The following is a 19,003-nucleotide window of genomic DNA, read 5'->3' on the forward strand; positions in this document are numbered from 1 at the left end:
ACTTACTCCCTTAGTCCTTGGGTGCTTTAGTTTCAGGGATTATTTTTATTTCCAATCTCTCTAGCACAGGACCTGGTCCAAAGTAGGTGAGACATAAATGTTGAACGGAATGGAATTTCATTGAATGGAATTGAGATTCAATTGCACAGTTGCAAGATACATTCAACCATATTCTAATTTTACTCCCTATTAATAATCACCCTGCAAAGCAAGTGTTATTGTTAATAAAGAATAGAAATGAAGCTCAGTGTCTTGAATTCTCTCAAATTGGTGATACTAAGTGATGTTTGTCAGGTTTTCCATCAAACAGTTGATTGCTAGTCTTTTTATATTGTTGTATAAATAAAAAGAATATTTATATTATATTTGTATTATATATACAAAGAAGGCAATGGCACCCCACTCCAGTACTCTTGCCTGGAAAATCCCATGGACAGAGGAGCCTGGTCGGCTGCAGTCCATGGGGTCGCGAAGAGTCAGACGCGACTGAGCAGCTTCACTTTCACTTTTCACTTTCATGCATTGGAGAAGGAAATGGCAACCCACTCCAGTGTTCTTGCCTGGAGAATCCCAGGGACGGCAGAGCCTGGTGGGCTGCCGTCTATGGGGTCGCACAGAGTCGGACATGACTGAAGCGACTTAGCAGCAGCAACATATTATATATAATATAAAAATTATATATACTTTATGCAAGGGTTTCTCTCTAACAGCAGAGCCTAAGCCTTATGTAGATCTTTATCCCCAGCATGGGATGTGGCAGGTGGCAGACACTCAGTAATTCTTGATATGAAGATATTTTTCCACTTCTATATGTTAGAAGCTGTGTCTGTTACCAGTTGAGGGAAATGTTTGAAAATACCACTTAAAAGTTGCTTATGATTAGGTCTACTTTGACTCCATCTGAATATAACCAACCAAATATACTCATTGTTTTATCAGAGATTGGATGGAGAGACAGAGAGGGGTGGGAGCTGGGACTGACTGTATCTTTGAGAAAAGGACATGGGAAATTGCAGGGTAACCATACCCTGTCTGAGAGAGAATTCTTTCTTTGTGCTAGTACCAGAGAGTGTGGGGCTGTCATGTGACGAGCAGTTGTACTCTTTGTGTATCAGGTAAGGGAGTAAAGAGAGAACTAAGGTTCAAGGAAAGGAGGAGTTAGAAAGGGCCAAGTGATTGAAATCAACAAAGGGAATAGGCCAAGAAATACGAGAAAGGGAGAGGAAGGAAAAGCCTGAGAGGCCGGTTGTAGATAGCATTTAAAAGAGACTAAGGAGTGCAAAGTGACCCGCTGTGAAGGAGCCACCAGATATCATCTGTATTCTCTGCCCAGCCCCAACTGTGAGATACTTTTTGTTTCTGAAAAGGATTGTCATCATCAAACCCCAAACACCACTGCAGTATTTTGCGATAGTATTGCTTTTAAAGTGTATATAATTTTATTTTAGGAATTTGATTATTCTGTGAAAACACTCTGGTATTTTGTAAAACTAAAATATGCTAAGGCATTCTGTCAAGAGAGATGATAAGTCAAGAAGCAAGAGTATTTTTTTATCATCATGGTTGCTGATTTTGATAGGGAATTACCCACGTGCAAGAAACATTTCCTGTTAGCAGTGGGTTCCATATCATGTTTTGAGCTAATGCGATTTTCTGGTCTAGAGCCATTTGTGTCTGAATAAAAATGACAGCTATATTCACAAATTGTCATATTCTCTTTGGAGCAAGTTCCTTTTGTTCATGAGTCTGTTATTATTGAAGAAGCAGTTAGGTGTAGGTAAATGACCCTTGCCTTCTGTCTGTAATTGGAACTCAGCCTGCCACAGTTAACATGTTTCATGACTCAATAAATCCTGAAAGCAGAACCTAATGTGCTGTAAAAGCAAAAAAAAAAAAAAAAAAAAAATTAATTGGTTTCAGCACACATTTTCCTATGTAAACAATTCCTTGCTTTCATGTAGAAAGAGCTCTGTTATTCTTTTTTTGAATAATCTTCTACACATTCTGGCTAGTTTCTGTTTAGTTGTATGTAGTTCTGTTTTCAGAAGAAATCTTTGGTCTGTGTAGAAGGAAGCATGAAATCTATAATCACACTCTGGGCGTGGAGTGTAGACTTGATCTGTGTATCAGGAAAAGAAGTGCAACGGAGCCTCACCAAAAGGGCTTTTACTTCACTGTGTTACTGTAGTAATTTTTTGCAGCATTAATCCTCATAGGCACCTCAATGACTTGAGAGTTGCTCTCAGCTTGTACATTCAAGTTGTATCAGTTAGCTAGTGTTGCATAATAAATCACCCTACAACTTAGTGGATTAATCCAACAGCAGTATATTACTTTTCACTATTTTGGGGGTTTGCTGTGTAGTTTGGGGCTGATTTTGCCTGGGCTGACTCACATGACTACATTCATTTGGAAGGTCACCTGGGAGATGGGCTCATTTGGGCTAGCAGAAATGTCTGGGCCTCTCCTTGTATGTGATATTTCATTTTAGGCTTCTTCCTACAACCCTGGTCTTGGGGTTCCAAGAGGATGAAGGTGGAAGTTCCAAGTCTTCTAGAACTTACATGACATCACTTCTCCCATATTCTGTCAGTGCAAGTCTCAAGATAGCTTAGATTTGAGGAATGGGGAATCTACCTCTTGTAAGAAGGATAGTCTCATAGTCTAAGGTCCAGCTCTTACTGTCAGTGCCTTAATTTACTTCTGTGACTCCTGCATTCCTGACCCCTGACCAGATTAAGATTTGAGGAGCATAGGACACTTTGGTTTTGGTCTTAATTTTCTGTACTCCTAACCTGTCTCTTATAGTCCAGAAGCAGTTACCACTTGACCTGTGGCCTTGACTTGGGATCTTCTTCCCTTGCATCTTGTCTCTTTGTTTATTTTATTACTTTGCTTTATGGTAGCTATGCCTTGGATTAGTCATATCTAATGGGCCAAATAATTTCTTAACACTGATCAGTATTCTGGGCTATGCTTTCTCCATCGACAGGCTTCCCTTTCTCCCTTTCTTCTTTGGGAGAACAAGCTGCAATACAGTAGAATAAGCCTTGGATTCAGAACCAGAAGCCCTGAGTTCAAAATCTGACATATGTGACTTGAGGCAAGGCTTTCTAATCTCTCTGTACCCCAATCTTCTCACTTGTAAAATGGGAAGAATAATATCTACCTAACAGGATTGCCTTGAATATTAAATAGGAGAATTCAGATATTGTAAGATAATCATTTCAATTCAGTTCAGTTACTCAGTCGTGTCCAACTTTTTGTGACCCCATGGACTGTAGCACGCCAGGCTTCCCTGTCCATCACCAACTCCCGGAGCCTACACAAACTCATGTCCATTGCGTCGGTGATGCCATCTTGTCCTCTGTCGTCCCCTTGTCCTCCTGCCTTCAATCTTTCCCAGCATTAGGGTCTTTTCCAATGAGTCAGATCTTTGCATCAGGTGGCCAAAGTATTGGACTTTCAGCTTCAGCGTCAGTCCTTCCAGTGAATATTCAGGACTGATTTCCTTTAGGACTGCTGGTTGGATCTCCTTGCAGTCCAAGGGACTCTCAAGAGTCTTCTCCAACACCACAGTTCAAAAGCATCAATTCTTTGGCACTCAGCTTTCTTTATTGTCCAACTCTCACATCCATACAAGACTACTGGAAAAACCATAGCTTTGACTATATGGACCTTTGTTGGTAAAGTAATGTCTCTACTTTTTAATATGCTGTCTGGGTTGGTCATAACTTTTCTTCCAAGGAGCAAGCGTCTTTCAATTTCATGGCTGCTGTTACCATCTACAGTGATTTTGGAGTCCCCTCCTCCAAATTATTATAATAAGAGATATTAATTCTAAAATGCTAATGTGTATGTGTATTTCAATTTTTTTCACCCGTTTATGGCTCTTTTGTTTATGCAGTCTTCCCTATTTTTAAGCAGCTAGGCCATTCTGTGCTCGTTAACCGAGGGAAGGAAATGTCAGGGCAGACAAAACAAAGAAGAGTCTTTCTTGCTTTGTTTTCCAGAAGTCTAAAGCCCTTAGGGGAACACTGAGAACACTGGATGTGGCCAGAATGAGTAGGGGCAAGAGTTTTGAAGAGAGATTCTCCCTCAGATGAGCAGAGTCCACTGTTCTTGGCAGAGGAAGGGGAGGTAAAAGTTGGAAGGAGAAGAAACATGGCAAGTCTGATAAAAATAAGATGCAGCAAACCCCAGGGCGGGACCCTGTGCCCTGCCTTCTGGGCAGAACCCTGGGGAGCAGAAAGGACATGGCTGGCAGTCTCCAGGTTCCCAGTGTGGCCCAGAAATAGTGCTGTGCCAGAAGGGGTCATGCATCGTGGGGTGAGGGGCTTGTCAGTGATGATCAGAGAGGATTGAAGCCTATAGGCCAAGCAAGGTTATGGCGATTTCACTTGACAGCTATGTGGATAGATGACGGCAAGGACCAGAATGCAAGCCCTGTTCCTCCCCCAGCCCCAGTGATTATCCATAAACACCCAGAGCCTAGAGACAGTCTCTGCAGGTGGAAGGAAAAATGTAATTAGTTGAGGTCACATTTTTACCACTCTGGTTGAATAGAGGCTAAGAATGAAGTTGAGCTATAAAAATATTTTTATATTTTGTGTATAACTGGGTGTTAGAAATGAGACTTCCCTGGTGGTTCAGACGGTAAAGCGTCTGCCTGCGATGCAGGAGACCTGGGTTCAATCCCTGGGTCAGGAAGATCTCCTGGAGAAGGAAATGGCAACCCACTCCAGTATTCTTGCCTGGAAAATCCCATGGATGGTGGAACCTGGTAGGCTACAGTCCCTGGGGTCGCAAAGAGTCGGACACGATTGAGAGCCATAACTGCATTACAGTAGAAAGCACTTAACCTGTGTCTGTAGGTAGGTACCAGACTAAGTTTACTGAATCCGAATCCAGATGTTATTGAGCCTTTGAATATAATGTCCTGCTTGATATCTGAGGCCTGGTACAGCCACCCCCTACATCAAGGGTTCTCAAAGTGTGGTCCCTGGGCACTTGTGAGAAACACACTTTCTCAGGCCCTGAACCAGAACTCCTGAATCAGAAACTCTTCCAGGTCATTTTTGATGCATGCTAAAGTTTGAGAACGACTGCTCTTAACACCCTCAGTTTCTCAGTCAAGTTATAGTTTGACACTTGACTAGCTTCAACTTTGGCCCAGCTAGACATTTCAAGCTTCTCACGTGAGGACAGGAGAGCTTCTGATTTGCCCAAGTTTTCCTCATAAACGTTTCGGTTTCATTTCCCTTCATGGAGGATCCAGTTTCTGGAAGGAAAATAGAAAGATGGGGAGAAGGCCCTTCAGTAAATGGGCAGAGGGAATCACAGACAGACATGGTCTTAAACCTTTGGAGCTGATGAACTTCAGAGGGAATGGTTTTTGTGGCCAAGTAAGCAGGTCCTGGGGAAATTTATGGCCTAAACATTTTCCTGTTTCTGGGTCAGGAAATGATAGCACACAGATGGAATTTACAATGGGAGCCTGAATGGAGTGGCCCCACCCAGGCAGCTCAGCAAAAAGCCCCTTTCAATGGCTCTATTCAAATATAATGAGTGCTCCCCAGGCTGTCCTGGCTGGCTGCTTTTTCTTTTTCCTCGACTGCTTTCACTTTTTCACAGAGGGCTGCACTGCATGTAGTCCACTTGGGACCGGGGTGAGCCTTGATTTGGCAGGAGAAAGGAAGAAGTACAGAGCGGCCTACAAAATTGAATTGCTCTGCCTTCCTGGCCCCTTTCCTTGAATAATAGGCCTTTGTGCTTTGAAATGTAGGGAAGTCCCAGTTTCTCAGGCTTAAAAAAATAAAACCTCCTACTTCTGCCTTAAGATGCTTAGCAGAAAGTAGTTAAGGGGAAGAGCAGTTATTAAATCAAATGTTTCTTTAACAATTTTACAAGTTGTTAGGACAGCTGATTGCTAGACAAATACGTTTGATGCATTCTTTCAGATGGACAAAAATATTGACTCAATTAAAAAATCCAGCTTTAAAACAAATCACATGGGACAAATTGGTGCACTAAAAAAGAAAAAAAAAAAAAAAACAAAAAAACCTGTGTTTGGCTCTAGCCAGTGACTCACTTTCATAAAATATTTGACAGAGCAAAATTACATTGCCAGAGAGGAATCCAGACAGCCTTTGGAATCCGTTGAAATAAGTTGTTGATAATAGACATGATTTAGGTCATCTCTTGTTTTCCCTTTCTGATTTTTATCCTACTTTTTCAAAGATGAATGTTAATAGCATCACATTCTTTTTTTAAATTCCTAGGAGCAAATTATATTGAAAAATCATTATCATCATTTAGGTGCCCATATATTTCAGTGGTTTATGTATATTTAAGGATCTTTGATTTTCATTTCATCATAAAAGATATGATTTCACCATTAATTTTGAATTGTGTAGAATGTGGCAAAATGTATAAAACATTCTTCAGGCAAGGACTGTTATCTCTTTAGCTAGGTTGCTGGAGGCCAGGCTACGGAACTAAACTTGGAGTAAGGGTTATTATCTGCCCCTTCAGCAGCATTCCCCTTCCTTCCAGTTCCAGCCAGTGGATCTCTGTGAGGTTCCACTGTCACCCAGTGGGGAACACATGATCCCTGCGGATCAAATTAGCAAATCCTTTCTCCCTCCCAGCAATGGGGAAAGGCACAGAGGCTGGTTTAGGAATGGGTCACATGACATAGCCATAGCCAATGAAACACAGTGGGAACTTTTCTGGGATTGGTGGGTGAGAGACAGGTGCCCTCCTCCCACTGATGATGCTAAGTCTGGGAGAAGGTGGAGCTGGAGACACAGCAGCCAATTTGACACCCGGAAGGGAGAGGCTGAAGCTATGGTAGAGGCTGGAGGCCTTTTAAAGAGCCTGAGAATGAATGAAGTGAACTCCACTGAAGCTGTGAAATGGAGAGAAACCCAGTCTCGGTAACATCATTAAGCCGTGTACCTGAAGCCAGCCCTACCACTGGAACGTTTAGTTGTTTTACTCAGCAAATCTCCTTAGTGCTTAAGCTAGTTGGGTTTGGCTTTTCTGTTTTTAAAAGTGGTCTCGCCATGGCAGATCTGGAGTCCAAGGATATTGGGAATTTACTAAGACAAGGCTCCAGGTGCTGGGAAGGGCCTTGGAGTCTGGTGGCCTCAATGCCACCCTGACCCCCCTATCGCCTGGCTACTGCCTGAGTGGGGTGGGGCGGGGCAGGGGGTGACTCAATGCTGGTTTCCACAGAAGGGTATGTCCTTACCATCTTAGGTCAGGTTTGTCCTGGGAATTAGGAGTCGGACCAGACTTGGAGGTAGGGAATCACATCCTTTCAGCTGTGGGGAGTAGAGGAGCAGGCTGGACTCATATTGTGAGGGGCTAAGGTAGGACAGAAACTTAATGCTATGTTACAGCTCTTTCATTGCGTGGGCTCTTTTTTCTCTCCAACTCTGTGTGCCCACAAGAGCAGAGAGTGTGTCTTTACTTTGGGTTTCTGCCCTGAACATCTTTCCACCCTCTTGTGCTCTGCCTAACTCCCACAATTGGGTTAGACATCTCTCCTCAGTATTCCTGTAAGCTCTTTTATGTACAGAGCACCACATTTTTCATATTATATTTTCACTCAGTTGTTCAACAGCCTGAGTAACTGCCATGTACAAGTGTTGTTCTAGGCACTGAAGGTACAGCAATGAACAAGACAAAAATGAAAAAAAAAAAAAAGAAAGACAAAAATGCCTTCAAGGAGTTACAGTATATTCTAACAGGTGGAGATAGGCAATAAAATAAGTAAATTGTAAACTTTTAAAACGTAGATATGTGCAAAGGGTAAAAACAGGGCAAGAGAATAGAATAAGGACTGACAGGGAAAGGTGATAACTTTTAATGGACTGGTAAAGGAAGACTTCATTGAGAAGGTGGCATTTGAGTAGATTTGAAGGTGATGAATGAAAAAGCCATATGAGTATTTAGGGGAAATACTCTTCAGGTGAATGGAACAGCAAGTGCAAAGGCCCTGGGGTGGGGGCTTGGTATGTTTGAGAAACAGCAAGGCTACCAGTGTCAGTAGAGTGGAGTAAACTCCAGGGAGAGTAGCCGCCACTGAGGTCATCACAGGGTTTACAGGGAAATAGGGGCCAGAGGCTATTGCAATTATTTACTGCTGCATAAGGAACCACTCCACAGCTTAATGGCACAACACAGTTAATTATTTCTCACAATTCTGTGGTTTGACCAGGCAGTTATTATGCTGGTCTCACCCTGTGGTCCCTAATGTGGCTGATAAAGCAGAACACTAGGATGACTGGGTTGGGCTTCTCTCCCATTGTGGTTTCTCGCCATTCAGTTGTTTGGCCCACCCTCCTTATGTGACAGATGGGTCCCCAAAGGGAGCATTCCAAGGGGACCAGCCCCAATGTGCGAGTGCTTATCTAGCCTCTGCCTGCATCACATTTGCCGATGTGATTGGCCAAAAACACATTCCATTGGCCAAAAACAAAGCAAGCCTCGTGGCCAACCTCAGAGTCAGTATGGGACTGACTTCATCCAAGAATGTGATTACCAGAATGCAGGAGTCATTGGAGGAGGCCACAGCAGAGGCTCAGGGATCCTGAGCCTAAACTCATGGAGAGAGTGAGGCAAGAGGTGTACATGATTGATGGGCTGTGGGGTTGGGCTGGAGTAGAGGAGAGAGGTCAGGTCAAGAATGTTGACCACATTCCTGTGATCGAGTTGATTTACGTTGTCCTCTGGTAGAGCCAAGGGGTCACTTGGGAGGACTGTAGTTCTTCATCATTTCCATCATCCTGTTTCCTTGTATGTGAACAGTTGGCATCTTCTCAGTTGTACTTAAGGTACTGTGCAAACACAGTTCAAGATAAGCCTCCAGGCTGAATCTCCAGCTAGACTGCTTCCTGTTAAGCTGCACCTAGGTAAAATTTTGGAATTACTACAGACATTGTAAATAAAAGGAAATAAGATCTAGTGAATCCATTAGACAGACCAGTGGATTACCCAAATTTGAAACGAATAGCGATACATTACAGGGAACAGATAGCTGCCAAAATAATTGTTCATTGATTAATGCAACAGATATTTGCTGAGTACCTGTCATGTGCTGGACATTTGGTATCACAGGCATTAATGACATTCTGGAGAGGACCCTGAAATCTGCTCACTGAGTCTTATTTAACAATTGGCTGTGATAATTGCTTCCTTTTAAAAATGTTCATAAAAAAATCTTTTAGATAGTCTTTCCTAGACTGTCATCTTCCTTTTTATCTCCCTGTTGTCCATGGCATTTGGAATCACTTCATTGCTTTTCTGATTATTTTGCTTTTCAAAGTAAAATCAGTTCAGTTCAGTTCAGTCGCTCAGTCGTGTCTGACTCTTTGGGACCCCATGAATCGCAGCACACCAGGCCTCCCTGTCCTGGCGTGAGTAGGACACGTGAGTAGACTCCCAGAGTCTACTCAAACTCATGTCCATCAAGTTGGTGATGCCATCCAGCCATCTCATCCTCTGTCATCCCCTTCTCCTCCTGCCCCCAGTCCCTCCCAGCATCAGGGTCTTTTCCAGTGAGTCAACTCTTCGCAAGAGGTGGCCAAAGTATTGGAGTTTCAGCTTTAGCATCAGTCCTTCCAATGAACACCCAGGACTGATCTCCTTTAAGATGGACTGGTTGGATCTCCTTGCAGTCCAAGGGACTCTCAACAGTCTTCTCCAACACCACAGTTCAAAAGCATCAATTCTTCAGCACTCAGCTTTCTTCACAGTCCAACTCTCACATCCATACATGACCACTAGAAAAACCATAGCCTTGACTGGATGGACCTTTGTTGACAAAGTAATGTCTCTGCTTTTTAATATGCTGTCTAGGTTGGTCATAACTTTCCTTCCGAGGAGTAAACGTCTTTTAATTTCATGGCTACAGTTACCATCTGCAGTGATTTTGGAGCCCCCCAAAATAAAATCTGACACTGTTTCCACTGTTTCCTCATCTATTTCCCATGAAGCGATGGGACCAGATGCCAAAATCTTATTTTATACATTTTCTTCTTTTTGAAAATGATCTATGCTTGTTTAGAAATACCTGAACACACAGATAAGTGGAAAGAAGAGTGTAAAAATCTCTCAAAATTCCATCATCCTGAGGGCATCACTCTTAACATTTTCCTAAACAGTCTTCAGACATCCCTCAGGGGGTATATGTACATGATACAATTACTGGTGTTGGGCTGTAACCTGGTTTTTTAGAATCCCATTTTGTGAATGTTCAAATTTGTGCAATCCCACAATGATGGATACTTAGCTTGTTTCTAATTTTTAAACTAGGATTAGATAATTTTTTATTCCCTGATTTTAACTGCCCTCCCAGGGGTTTTCCGTTTTCTCTGGGACATGTTTTTCTAGTTAGCTGAAGATACTATCTTTGTCGGCTTTTTTTGGTCTTGTCAGTTTTGATCATTGATATCTGTTTTATTTAGACCTGTGATAGGAGTTTCTAAGTGGTTTTCAAGTAATGTGTGATAGACTTTTAAAGGCCTCATTCAGTCTTTTCCTTAAATGTAGTGTACATTTGATTGACTAAACCATCACCTGAATAGCTGTGTGGTAGGTTCCTAGGCTGGCCAGTTCACTTTGTATTGTTGAGTTGAATTGTGTGTAACCATGGTTACCAGGCTTGCTACCAGTCCCTCCTTAAAGTGATTTCATACCATCAGCATTTCCAGCCCCAGTGAACCTTGGCTGGCCTGGGTGTTCAGGGGTTAAATTCCCTCCAGAAGTTCTGTGCCTTGGCTGGCATTGTGGGTAGGGTGTGAGGTGGGCAGTGGCCTAGGTGGGCTTCTGCTCTACTTCTTCACTGCCTCATCCTGAGATGGAATTCTGGGCAGTGCCCTGTTATTTTAACCCTGTCCCATTGCACATGAATCCTTTGTTACGTGACTGCCTCTCTACCCTGGGCTGTGACCATCTCAAAGGGGGAGCCTATCCTATTGGTCTGTGTCGCCCAGGTATCCTGTGCAGTGCCTGAGAAATGTTTGCTAAATGAATGACTGAGTGAGTAAAGGCAAGGAAAAAACCCTGATATTTCCACTCAAGCAATGTTTTGGTGCTAAGTGCAGGGGATGAGGAAAAAGGTGGGGAAGGCCAAGTTACAGAGACACACAGCCTTAGGTGTGTGGGCTTTGGAATGGGAAAACCAAGATTCAAGTCTGTGCCAGACAGCCTAGCAGCTGCATGACCATGGGCAAGTCACTCAATTTTTCTGCACTCAAGCCTCCTTATACATAAAAGGGGATTAATTCAAGTAACAGATTGATTCAATAAGTATTTGTTGAATGCAACGTGCTAGACACTGTTCTAGGTGCTGAGGAATCAGCAGGGAACAGTGTTATTTGTGGCAGCCATGGGCTCATGCTGTTCAGAGCACCTTTAAGAGAGAAACTCTTGAGAACCATGAAGCAGCTAACTTTAGCATGCCTCCTCTGCACTACCACGTTCATCCCAAGGCTTCAGTGAGGGTGTAGGCCACTGCAGCCTGGGCTCTTCTCATTCAGTCCTTCCTTCCCTTTCTGTCTCCGTACGGGTCAGATGTGTATCAGGGTCGATAGCTTTTCTGCCAACTCCTGCTCCTGCTCCTTCATCCTTCAGAGATGGGTCTCCCACTAAGTCTCTTGTATGTCTAATTCTGTCTTGCTATCAGTTCCTTGGACGGTGCAGACAAATAAAGCTCTGTTCTCAAGAAGTTTACCTGATGGAAATCAAGTAGGACATACCTTAGAAGGTTGTGGTGAGGATTAAAATGAGATGATATTTGAGAATGGCTTAGCCAAAGGCCAGTATCCACTAAGACTCAGTCAAGGATACACATTGTTGTTTCTATTATCATTTCTTCACTGACTTTATTCCCCAGGTGAGCAGATGGAGAATGCTATCTTTCAGGTATCAGTTTCCTTGGTTGGTTCAACCCAGTGGACTGCCCCTATATCCCGTGTCCTTCAGGGTTTCTTCAGGAACAAAAGGCTAGAAAATGAAAATGGGAAATAATGGGAAGATACTTTATGGCCTTCAGAAAGTGAGGCTGGACCTTCCAGAAGAATCTTCTGACTCTAAGAAGGTCCAAATGTGGAGGGCAAAAAGCCTGAATGGACTGTCTCTGAAGTCCGTCCTTGGCTGAGAGTAGCACTGGTCACTCACTGAACCTTGGAGGAAAGAGCCACAGGGCAGTGGAATGTGGTAAACATGGGTGCAAGAGTGTGGAGCCAGGCTCCTCTGTGCAAATCCTAGCCCTGTCACTCACTGCTTACCTCTGAGGCTTGCTTTGAGATTTACAGCAATAAAGATAGAATGCTCAGCACAGAGTAAGTGTCTGAAAACTGTTGGCCACCTCCTGCTCCCCACCCCCAACACTTTTATTCTATTATACTTGGAATAGTTAACATCAGTGTAACTTCTCTGTGTTGGAGAATTATGGTCAGGGCCTGGACTAAGGAGGCACTGTCCTGATCTCTGTGGGTTATTGTGAAGGAGGCAAATGTCCCAGGTGTGAAAGGAAGGGTGTGTGGGCTTGCAAGAGGAGTAGGGCTTTCACTGGGCAAATGTTTATTGAGCAGCCACCATATGCACCCCCTCCGCTGGGTGCTGAGTTTATGAAGGTGATCAGGACACAGGCTCTGTTCCTCAGGGGCTCAGATACTGACTCGGAAGCCAGGGGTAGACAAACAGGTCTGTTCTGTAAATAGTGTACTGGGTCCCATGATGGCAACGGACAAAGCTTGGGAGCCTATGACCATGGGTGGAACGGTTCTTGCCATTGCTCCCCTCCCAGACGGAGTGAAGCTTCTGTGCTGCTGCTGCTGCTAAGTCGCTTTAGTCATGTCCGACTCTGTGCGACCCCATAGACAGCAGCCCACTAGGCTCCTCTGTCCCTGGGATTCTCCAGGCAAGAACACTGGAGTGGGTTGCCATTTCCTTCTCCAATGCATGAAAGTGAAAAGTGAAAGGGAAGTCGCTCAGTCATGCCCGACTCTTAGTGACCCCATGGACTGCAGCCTACCAGGCTCCTCTGTCCATCTCGATTTTTCTATAGTGCACCGTTACCCCATGGGCACTTAAAAGGTGTCTCCCTTCCCTGCCAGATGGGACTCTGTGAGAACGTGACCCCTGAGCGCCCTGCTCCTGTGTGCCTCCAGGGCGTGGTGCAGTGGTCTTCTGTCTCCTTGTTGTAAACAAGTATGAAACAGTGGTTATGTGGAGTCAATGGGGTCATGTTTATCAAATGTACATCACCTTATAAATGTCATTATTGTATACTTTTCTAATTGGCCTAGTCTTTTGTGGATTATTGTAGTGAGCTGTGCAGTCTTTGAACTTTCTTATATGGTTATGTGGAGGATTAAGTAAATATATATATTATTAGAACAGGCCCTACCTATCATGTCATAAACACTCAAAAAGTCTTCGGTAAATCAAGGGATATAAAATTTCAGTTATGTAAGATGAGTAAGTTCTAGATAACATAGTGACTATAGTTAACAGTGTGTTATATATTTTAAAACCTGGTAAGAGAATAGATCTCACCACAATTACATTCTTCTTGTAAGAAAGAATTGTTCTTATTGCAATTAAATACATTCCCCCCAAATTGAAATAAAAACAAAACAAAAACCCCACGAAGGACAAAGATATGTATAGGAAAAACAGAGGCAGTGTTATAACCTTATAATAGAGTGCCAAGAACAAATATATAACTCCTAAAATTTATCATTCACATTGGTTTAGAACCCATTACTATTTCAGAATAAAGTAAAAAAATGTGTGTGGGGAAAAAGTGTTAGATATTATAAATATTACCATTACTGGTAGTTTTTTGTGTGTCATTTTCTGATCAGAATTCTGGGAGTCAGAGAGCCGAAGCACCGTGCGAGGGACCACAGAGCTACATGTGGGCAGAGCAGCACAACCAAGTCTTCTGAGTCCCAACCCAGTGCTCTGGGACATTCTTGGAAGTATCCGCCAGGGGGCGTTCTTCACCCGAGATAGGATCCAGCCTAGACTCCAGCGGCAGCCTTTTCTCACCAGGAGAACCTAGTGTTCTAGAGCTAGTAGGGAGTTTGACCAACTGTAAGCCCTTGTTTAAGAGGGAGAGAAATAAAGCTCTGAGAAAGTATGTCTCTGGGCCCAGACTCACCCACAGCCACCAAGTGGTGCTGGGATGTTTGCCCACTTTGCCTGTTTCCGAATCTCATTTGCTTCCTGCCTTCTTGTGTCATCCCTTGCCCACACCCCAGCAGACACTCTGGACTCTGCCCTGCAGAGCTGGGAGCTTCTCTGCTGGGCATTTGCAGGGTTCTGCTGCCTAGGGGTGAAGAAGGTGTTTGGTAGCAGGACAGGGGTTGAGGCAGGCTGGGGAGGCCTCCCCCTGCATTTCTTACCATTTTCTGGAGTCTTTCAGGGTGCTGTGTGCACTGCTAAGGGCGGGGATCCAGGAAGTAAGCTGCCTTTGTCCAAACCCTCGTCCTCTCCTTACCAGTTCTGTGTCTCATCGTCCCATCTGTAAGACGGGGGTTATAAAATACCTGTCACACGGGGTCTTTGTGAGGATTGAGTTAGTATGTGCAGAGCACTTGAAATAGTTGTAAGGACATAATTGCCATCAAAGTGTTAGTTCTCAGCATCATCTGGCATCCTACCTGGATACAGGAGTCGATGTGAGAATTCCATCATACTCCTCAGCTATTCACTGGTCTGTAGTATCCTTTCATAATAACCATCTACTTGCAGTTAGGCTGTGATTTCACTATCTCAGTTAATCCACAGAGCAACTTATGGATACTATTATTGTTCCCAACTCAGGATTGAGGATTAGTCAAGACTAAGGCAGGGTCACTTTACCAGGATCACACAGAAAGGGATGGACTAGACTCACACTCAGGCCTGTGTGATGTGAAAGCTGAGGCTTTTTACCGCTACAAGGTCTGACCTCCTCTTGAAGCCAATTAGAAACGATAAAGTCAGGCCCTCGGAGTGGCCCCAGGCATCAGCTCTGCTCACTGCCTCTCTGCAGGACCTCTCTCTCTCAGAAGCAGTCCTTCTGCAGGGTGAGGTTTCCTAGCACTCTTACCCTGGGAGACAAAGCAGCAGATTTCACAGAGGTCTCCCTGCTTCCTGGCAAAGACACAGCATGCTTTGACTGACAAGGAGGCCTCTTCAGATTAGAGCTGAGTTAGCCACCCAGCCTTCAGTGGCACCTTCCCAGCCTCCCGTTTCTTCTGCAGCCTGAAGGCCACTTACCTGAGCAGGCTGTGTGCCTGCTGAGTTCGCTGAGTTCTGGGCGATCCAGGGTGTAATGTGAGTTCTCAGTGACTCAGACCAGCCTATCTGGGACTTTTCCTCTCTTGGCATGTGAGAGAGCCTGCAGCATTGACATCTTTTAGCTGAAAAAGAAACAGCAGGCACCAACCTACAACTGCAGAATTGCAGAATGTCAGTCAGGCCTAGAAGTGACCACAGGATGCAGAGTAAAGGACCCTGATTAAGGAAGTCTCTTGGTCAGGATCACATTGAGCAGGAAAGAAGGTGCCTGGATTTAAGCCCTTACTTATCCTTGGTACCTTTCCTGGTGCCTCCAGCTCTCAGGGGTGCTGAGAAGAGGGCTGAGCTGAGGCGGGGGTGGGACATGCATCTAAGCCCTAAGTGTATGTGCATTCAGCGCTCTCTCTCTTTCTCGTATGTGATGAGGCTTTCTCAGTCTCAGCACTAGTGGCATTTGGGGTTGGATAATTCCTTTTTGTCTGACAGCATTTGGCTGTCCTGTGTTTAGCAGCATCTTGGGCCTCTACCCAGTAGATGCCAGTAGCACCCCCTCAGTCCTGTGACAACCAAAAATGTCTCATTGTTGTTCAGTTGCTAAGTCATGTCTGACTCTTTGCGACCCCATGGACTGCAGCATTCCAGGCTCCCTTGTCCTTCACTGTCTCTCAGAGTTTGCTCAGATTCTTGTCACTTGAATCGGTGATGCTATATAACCATCTCATCCTCTGCCACCCCCTTCTCCTCCTGTCGTCAATCTTTCCCAGCATTGGGGTCTTTCCAGTGAGTCTGCTCTTCTCATCAGGTGGCCAAAGTATTGGAGCTTCAACTTCAGCATCAGTCCTTCCAGTGAATATTGAGGATTGATTTCCTTTAGTATTGACTGGTTTGATCACTTTGAAGTCCAAGGAACTCTCAAGAGACTTCTTCAGCACCACAATTCGAAAGCATCAATTCTTCGGTGCTCAGCCTTCTTTATGATCCAGTTTTCACATCTGTACATGACTACTGGAAAAACCATACAGACCTTTGTCGGCAAAGTGATGTGTCTGCTTTTGAATATGCTGTCTAAGTTTATCATAACTTTTATTCCAAGGAGCAAGCATATTTTAATTTCATGGCAACAGTCACTATCCACAGTGATTTTGGAGCCCAAGAAAAGAAAATCTGTCACTGTTTCCATTTTTTAGCCATCTATTTGCCATGGAGTGATGAGATCAGACGCCATGATCTTAGATTTTTCAGTGTTGAGTTTCAAGCCAGCTTTTCACTCTCCTCTTTCACCCTTATCACAAGGCTCTTTAGTTCTTGGTGGCTCAGTAGCTGCCAGGGCTTTTTAATATGAGGACTTGGAAGTCCCAGGATGTCATTCCCTCTGTTGTATTATTCTAGTCAAAGTGATCACAGGCACAGCCCAGACTCACAGGGAGGGGACACAGGGTCTGCCTCTGGAAGGGGAAGAGGCACACGTGTGCCACACAGGGAGGGAAGAGTAGAATAATTGGGGCCACTTTGGGATACTGAATATCACAGCCAGATTTTCATTCCAGAAAGAATGTTCTGTCAGTATGGTGGAAATGGGTAGAAGAGGGCAAGACCAAAGACATGAAGCTGAATTATGAAGTAATAGCTCCAACAACTTTCATTGAATTGGTCACTCAACAAATGGAAAAGACTGGAGTAATTATTTTGTTAATAACAATAAGCCAGTAATCATACTATCCTACTTTTACTGAGTACATATTATATGCCGAGCACTGTGGTAAGTACTTTTCTATACAATTTAATCCTCACAGTTAGCCCATGAGATACATTTCTGTTTTACCTTTCTGAAACTGAGATCAAGTGTGTTAGTCACCTTAGGCTGCCATTAAAAGGTAGCTTAAACAACACATTTTCTCAGAATTCTAGAAACTAGACATTCGAGATAAGGTATTGGCTTCTTCTGAAGCCTCCCTCCTCGGCTTGTAGATGGCTGTCTTCTGCCTGTATCCTCTCATGGTCTTTCTTCTGTTTGTGTCTGTCCTAATCTCTTTCTATAAGGACACCAGTCCTATTGGATTGGGGCCGCCCACCTGACCTCGTTTTACCTACATCACATTTTTAAAGACTCTGTCTCCAAATACAGTCACATTCTGAGGTAACTGAGAGTTAGGGCTGCAACAAAGTTTTTGAGAGGCTACAATTCAGCCCGTAGAGTCAGGTAATTAGCCTCTGCTCATGTAGTTAATAGGTGGGAGGCCAGAATTTGACCTGGTCTGTCTGACTTAAGGCTCCTGTTGTTAACTACTCCTTATAGTATCACCCAAAGTTGTTTTCAGTTCCATTACCAAGCAGAAAAGAATAAGGTGGAGGAAGATACCAATCCTGTAGAGCTTTGCATTTAGAACATAGTTATTTCTGATGGAAGAGCAGGGCTTGAGTTCCAGTTACCTGTTTTGTGTCCTTCACCTGTCATTCTACCACAGTGATCTTTTTGGAAGGGTACTGAAAGGTGGCAGGGTGGCATATCCGGAGAGAACCATCCTAGGGGATGGTGGTGGTGATCGCTAATACTTTATGAATGTGTCCAGTGTGCCAGGCAGAATGCTAAGTGCTTTACATGCGTTATTTAATTCTCACAATAATTCCATTAAGGGGGTATTATTATGTTTCCTCTGTTACATATGGGGAAACTAAGGTAGAGTGGTGCATTAACCTCCCCAAATTCACCTTGTTAATAAGAAGTGGCAGAGTCAAGCTGAATATTCGGGCCATGTGAGTCCAGAATGGGGTTTCCCTGGTAGTTCAGCTGGTAAAGAATCCGCCTGCAATGCAGGAGACCCTGGTTTGATTCCTGGATTGGGAAGATCCACTAGAGAAGGGATAGGCTACCCACTGCAGTATTCTTGGGCTTTCCTGATGGCTCAGCTGGTAAAGAATCCACCTGCAGTGTGGAAGACCTGGGTTCAATCCCTGGGTTGGGATCGCCTGGAGAAGGGAACAGCTACCCACTCCAGTATTCTAGCCTGGAAAGTTCCAGGGACTATATAGTCCATGGGGTTGCAAAGAGTCAGACACAACTGAGCGAGAGTAAGAATATGTACTCATAACTGTTATTCTTCCATAGCGCTTCTGGGAACCTGATAAAGAATGAATCTATGCTGTAATTCCTTGTTTTTTTTTTTTTTTGATGTTGAGTTGTATGATCAGGTCAGGAAGCAACAGTTAGAACTGGACATGGAATAACAAACTGGTTTCAAATTGGGAAAGGAGTACATCAAGGCTGTATATTGTCACCCTGTTTATTTAGCTTAAATGCAGAGTACATCATGCATCTATTTCTGCTTTATTGACTATGCCAAAGCCTTTGACTGTGTGGATCACAATAAACTGTGGAAAATTCTGAAAGAGATGGGCATACCAGTCCACCTGACTTGCCTCTTGAGAAACCTGTATGCAGGTCAGGAAGCAACAGTTACAACTGGACATGGAACAACAGACTGGTTTCAAATAGGAAAAGGAGTATGTCAAGGCTGTATATTGTCACCCTGCTTATTTAACTTATATGCAGAGTACATCATGAGAAATTCTGGGCTGGAGGAAGCACAAGCTGGAATCAAGATTGCCGGGAGAAATATCAATAGCCTCAGATAGGCAGATGACACCACCCTTATGGCACAAAGTGAAGAAGAACTAAAGAGCCTCTTGATGAAAGTGA

At 43.9% G+C, this 19,003-nt stretch overlaps 1 long non-coding RNA gene across 1 annotated transcript in view; it reads right to left on the minus strand.

Moving 5' to 3' along the window:
• Positions 1 to 7,725: 7,725 nt before the first annotated feature.
• Positions 7,726 to 19,003, minus strand: part of LOC139178586 (uncharacterized) — a 31,978-nt gene continuing 20,700 nt past the window's right edge. The window contains exons 2-4 of the long non-coding RNA XR_011562966.1: positions 15,286 to 15,428; positions 14,427 to 14,545; positions 7,726 to 8,917 (exon numbers count right to left, since the gene is read on the minus strand). This is a non-coding gene — a long non-coding RNA (uncharacterized lncRNA). The remainder of the gene's footprint in view (positions 8,918 to 14,426; positions 14,546 to 15,285; positions 15,429 to 19,003) is intronic.

Source organism: Bos indicus, chromosome 22 (genome assembly GCF_029378745.1).
Source record: "Bos indicus isolate NIAB-ARS_2022 breed Sahiwal x Tharparkar chromosome 22, NIAB-ARS_B.indTharparkar_mat_pri_1.0, whole genome shotgun sequence".
NCBI lineage: Eukaryota > Metazoa > Chordata > Mammalia > Artiodactyla > Bovidae > Bos > Bos indicus.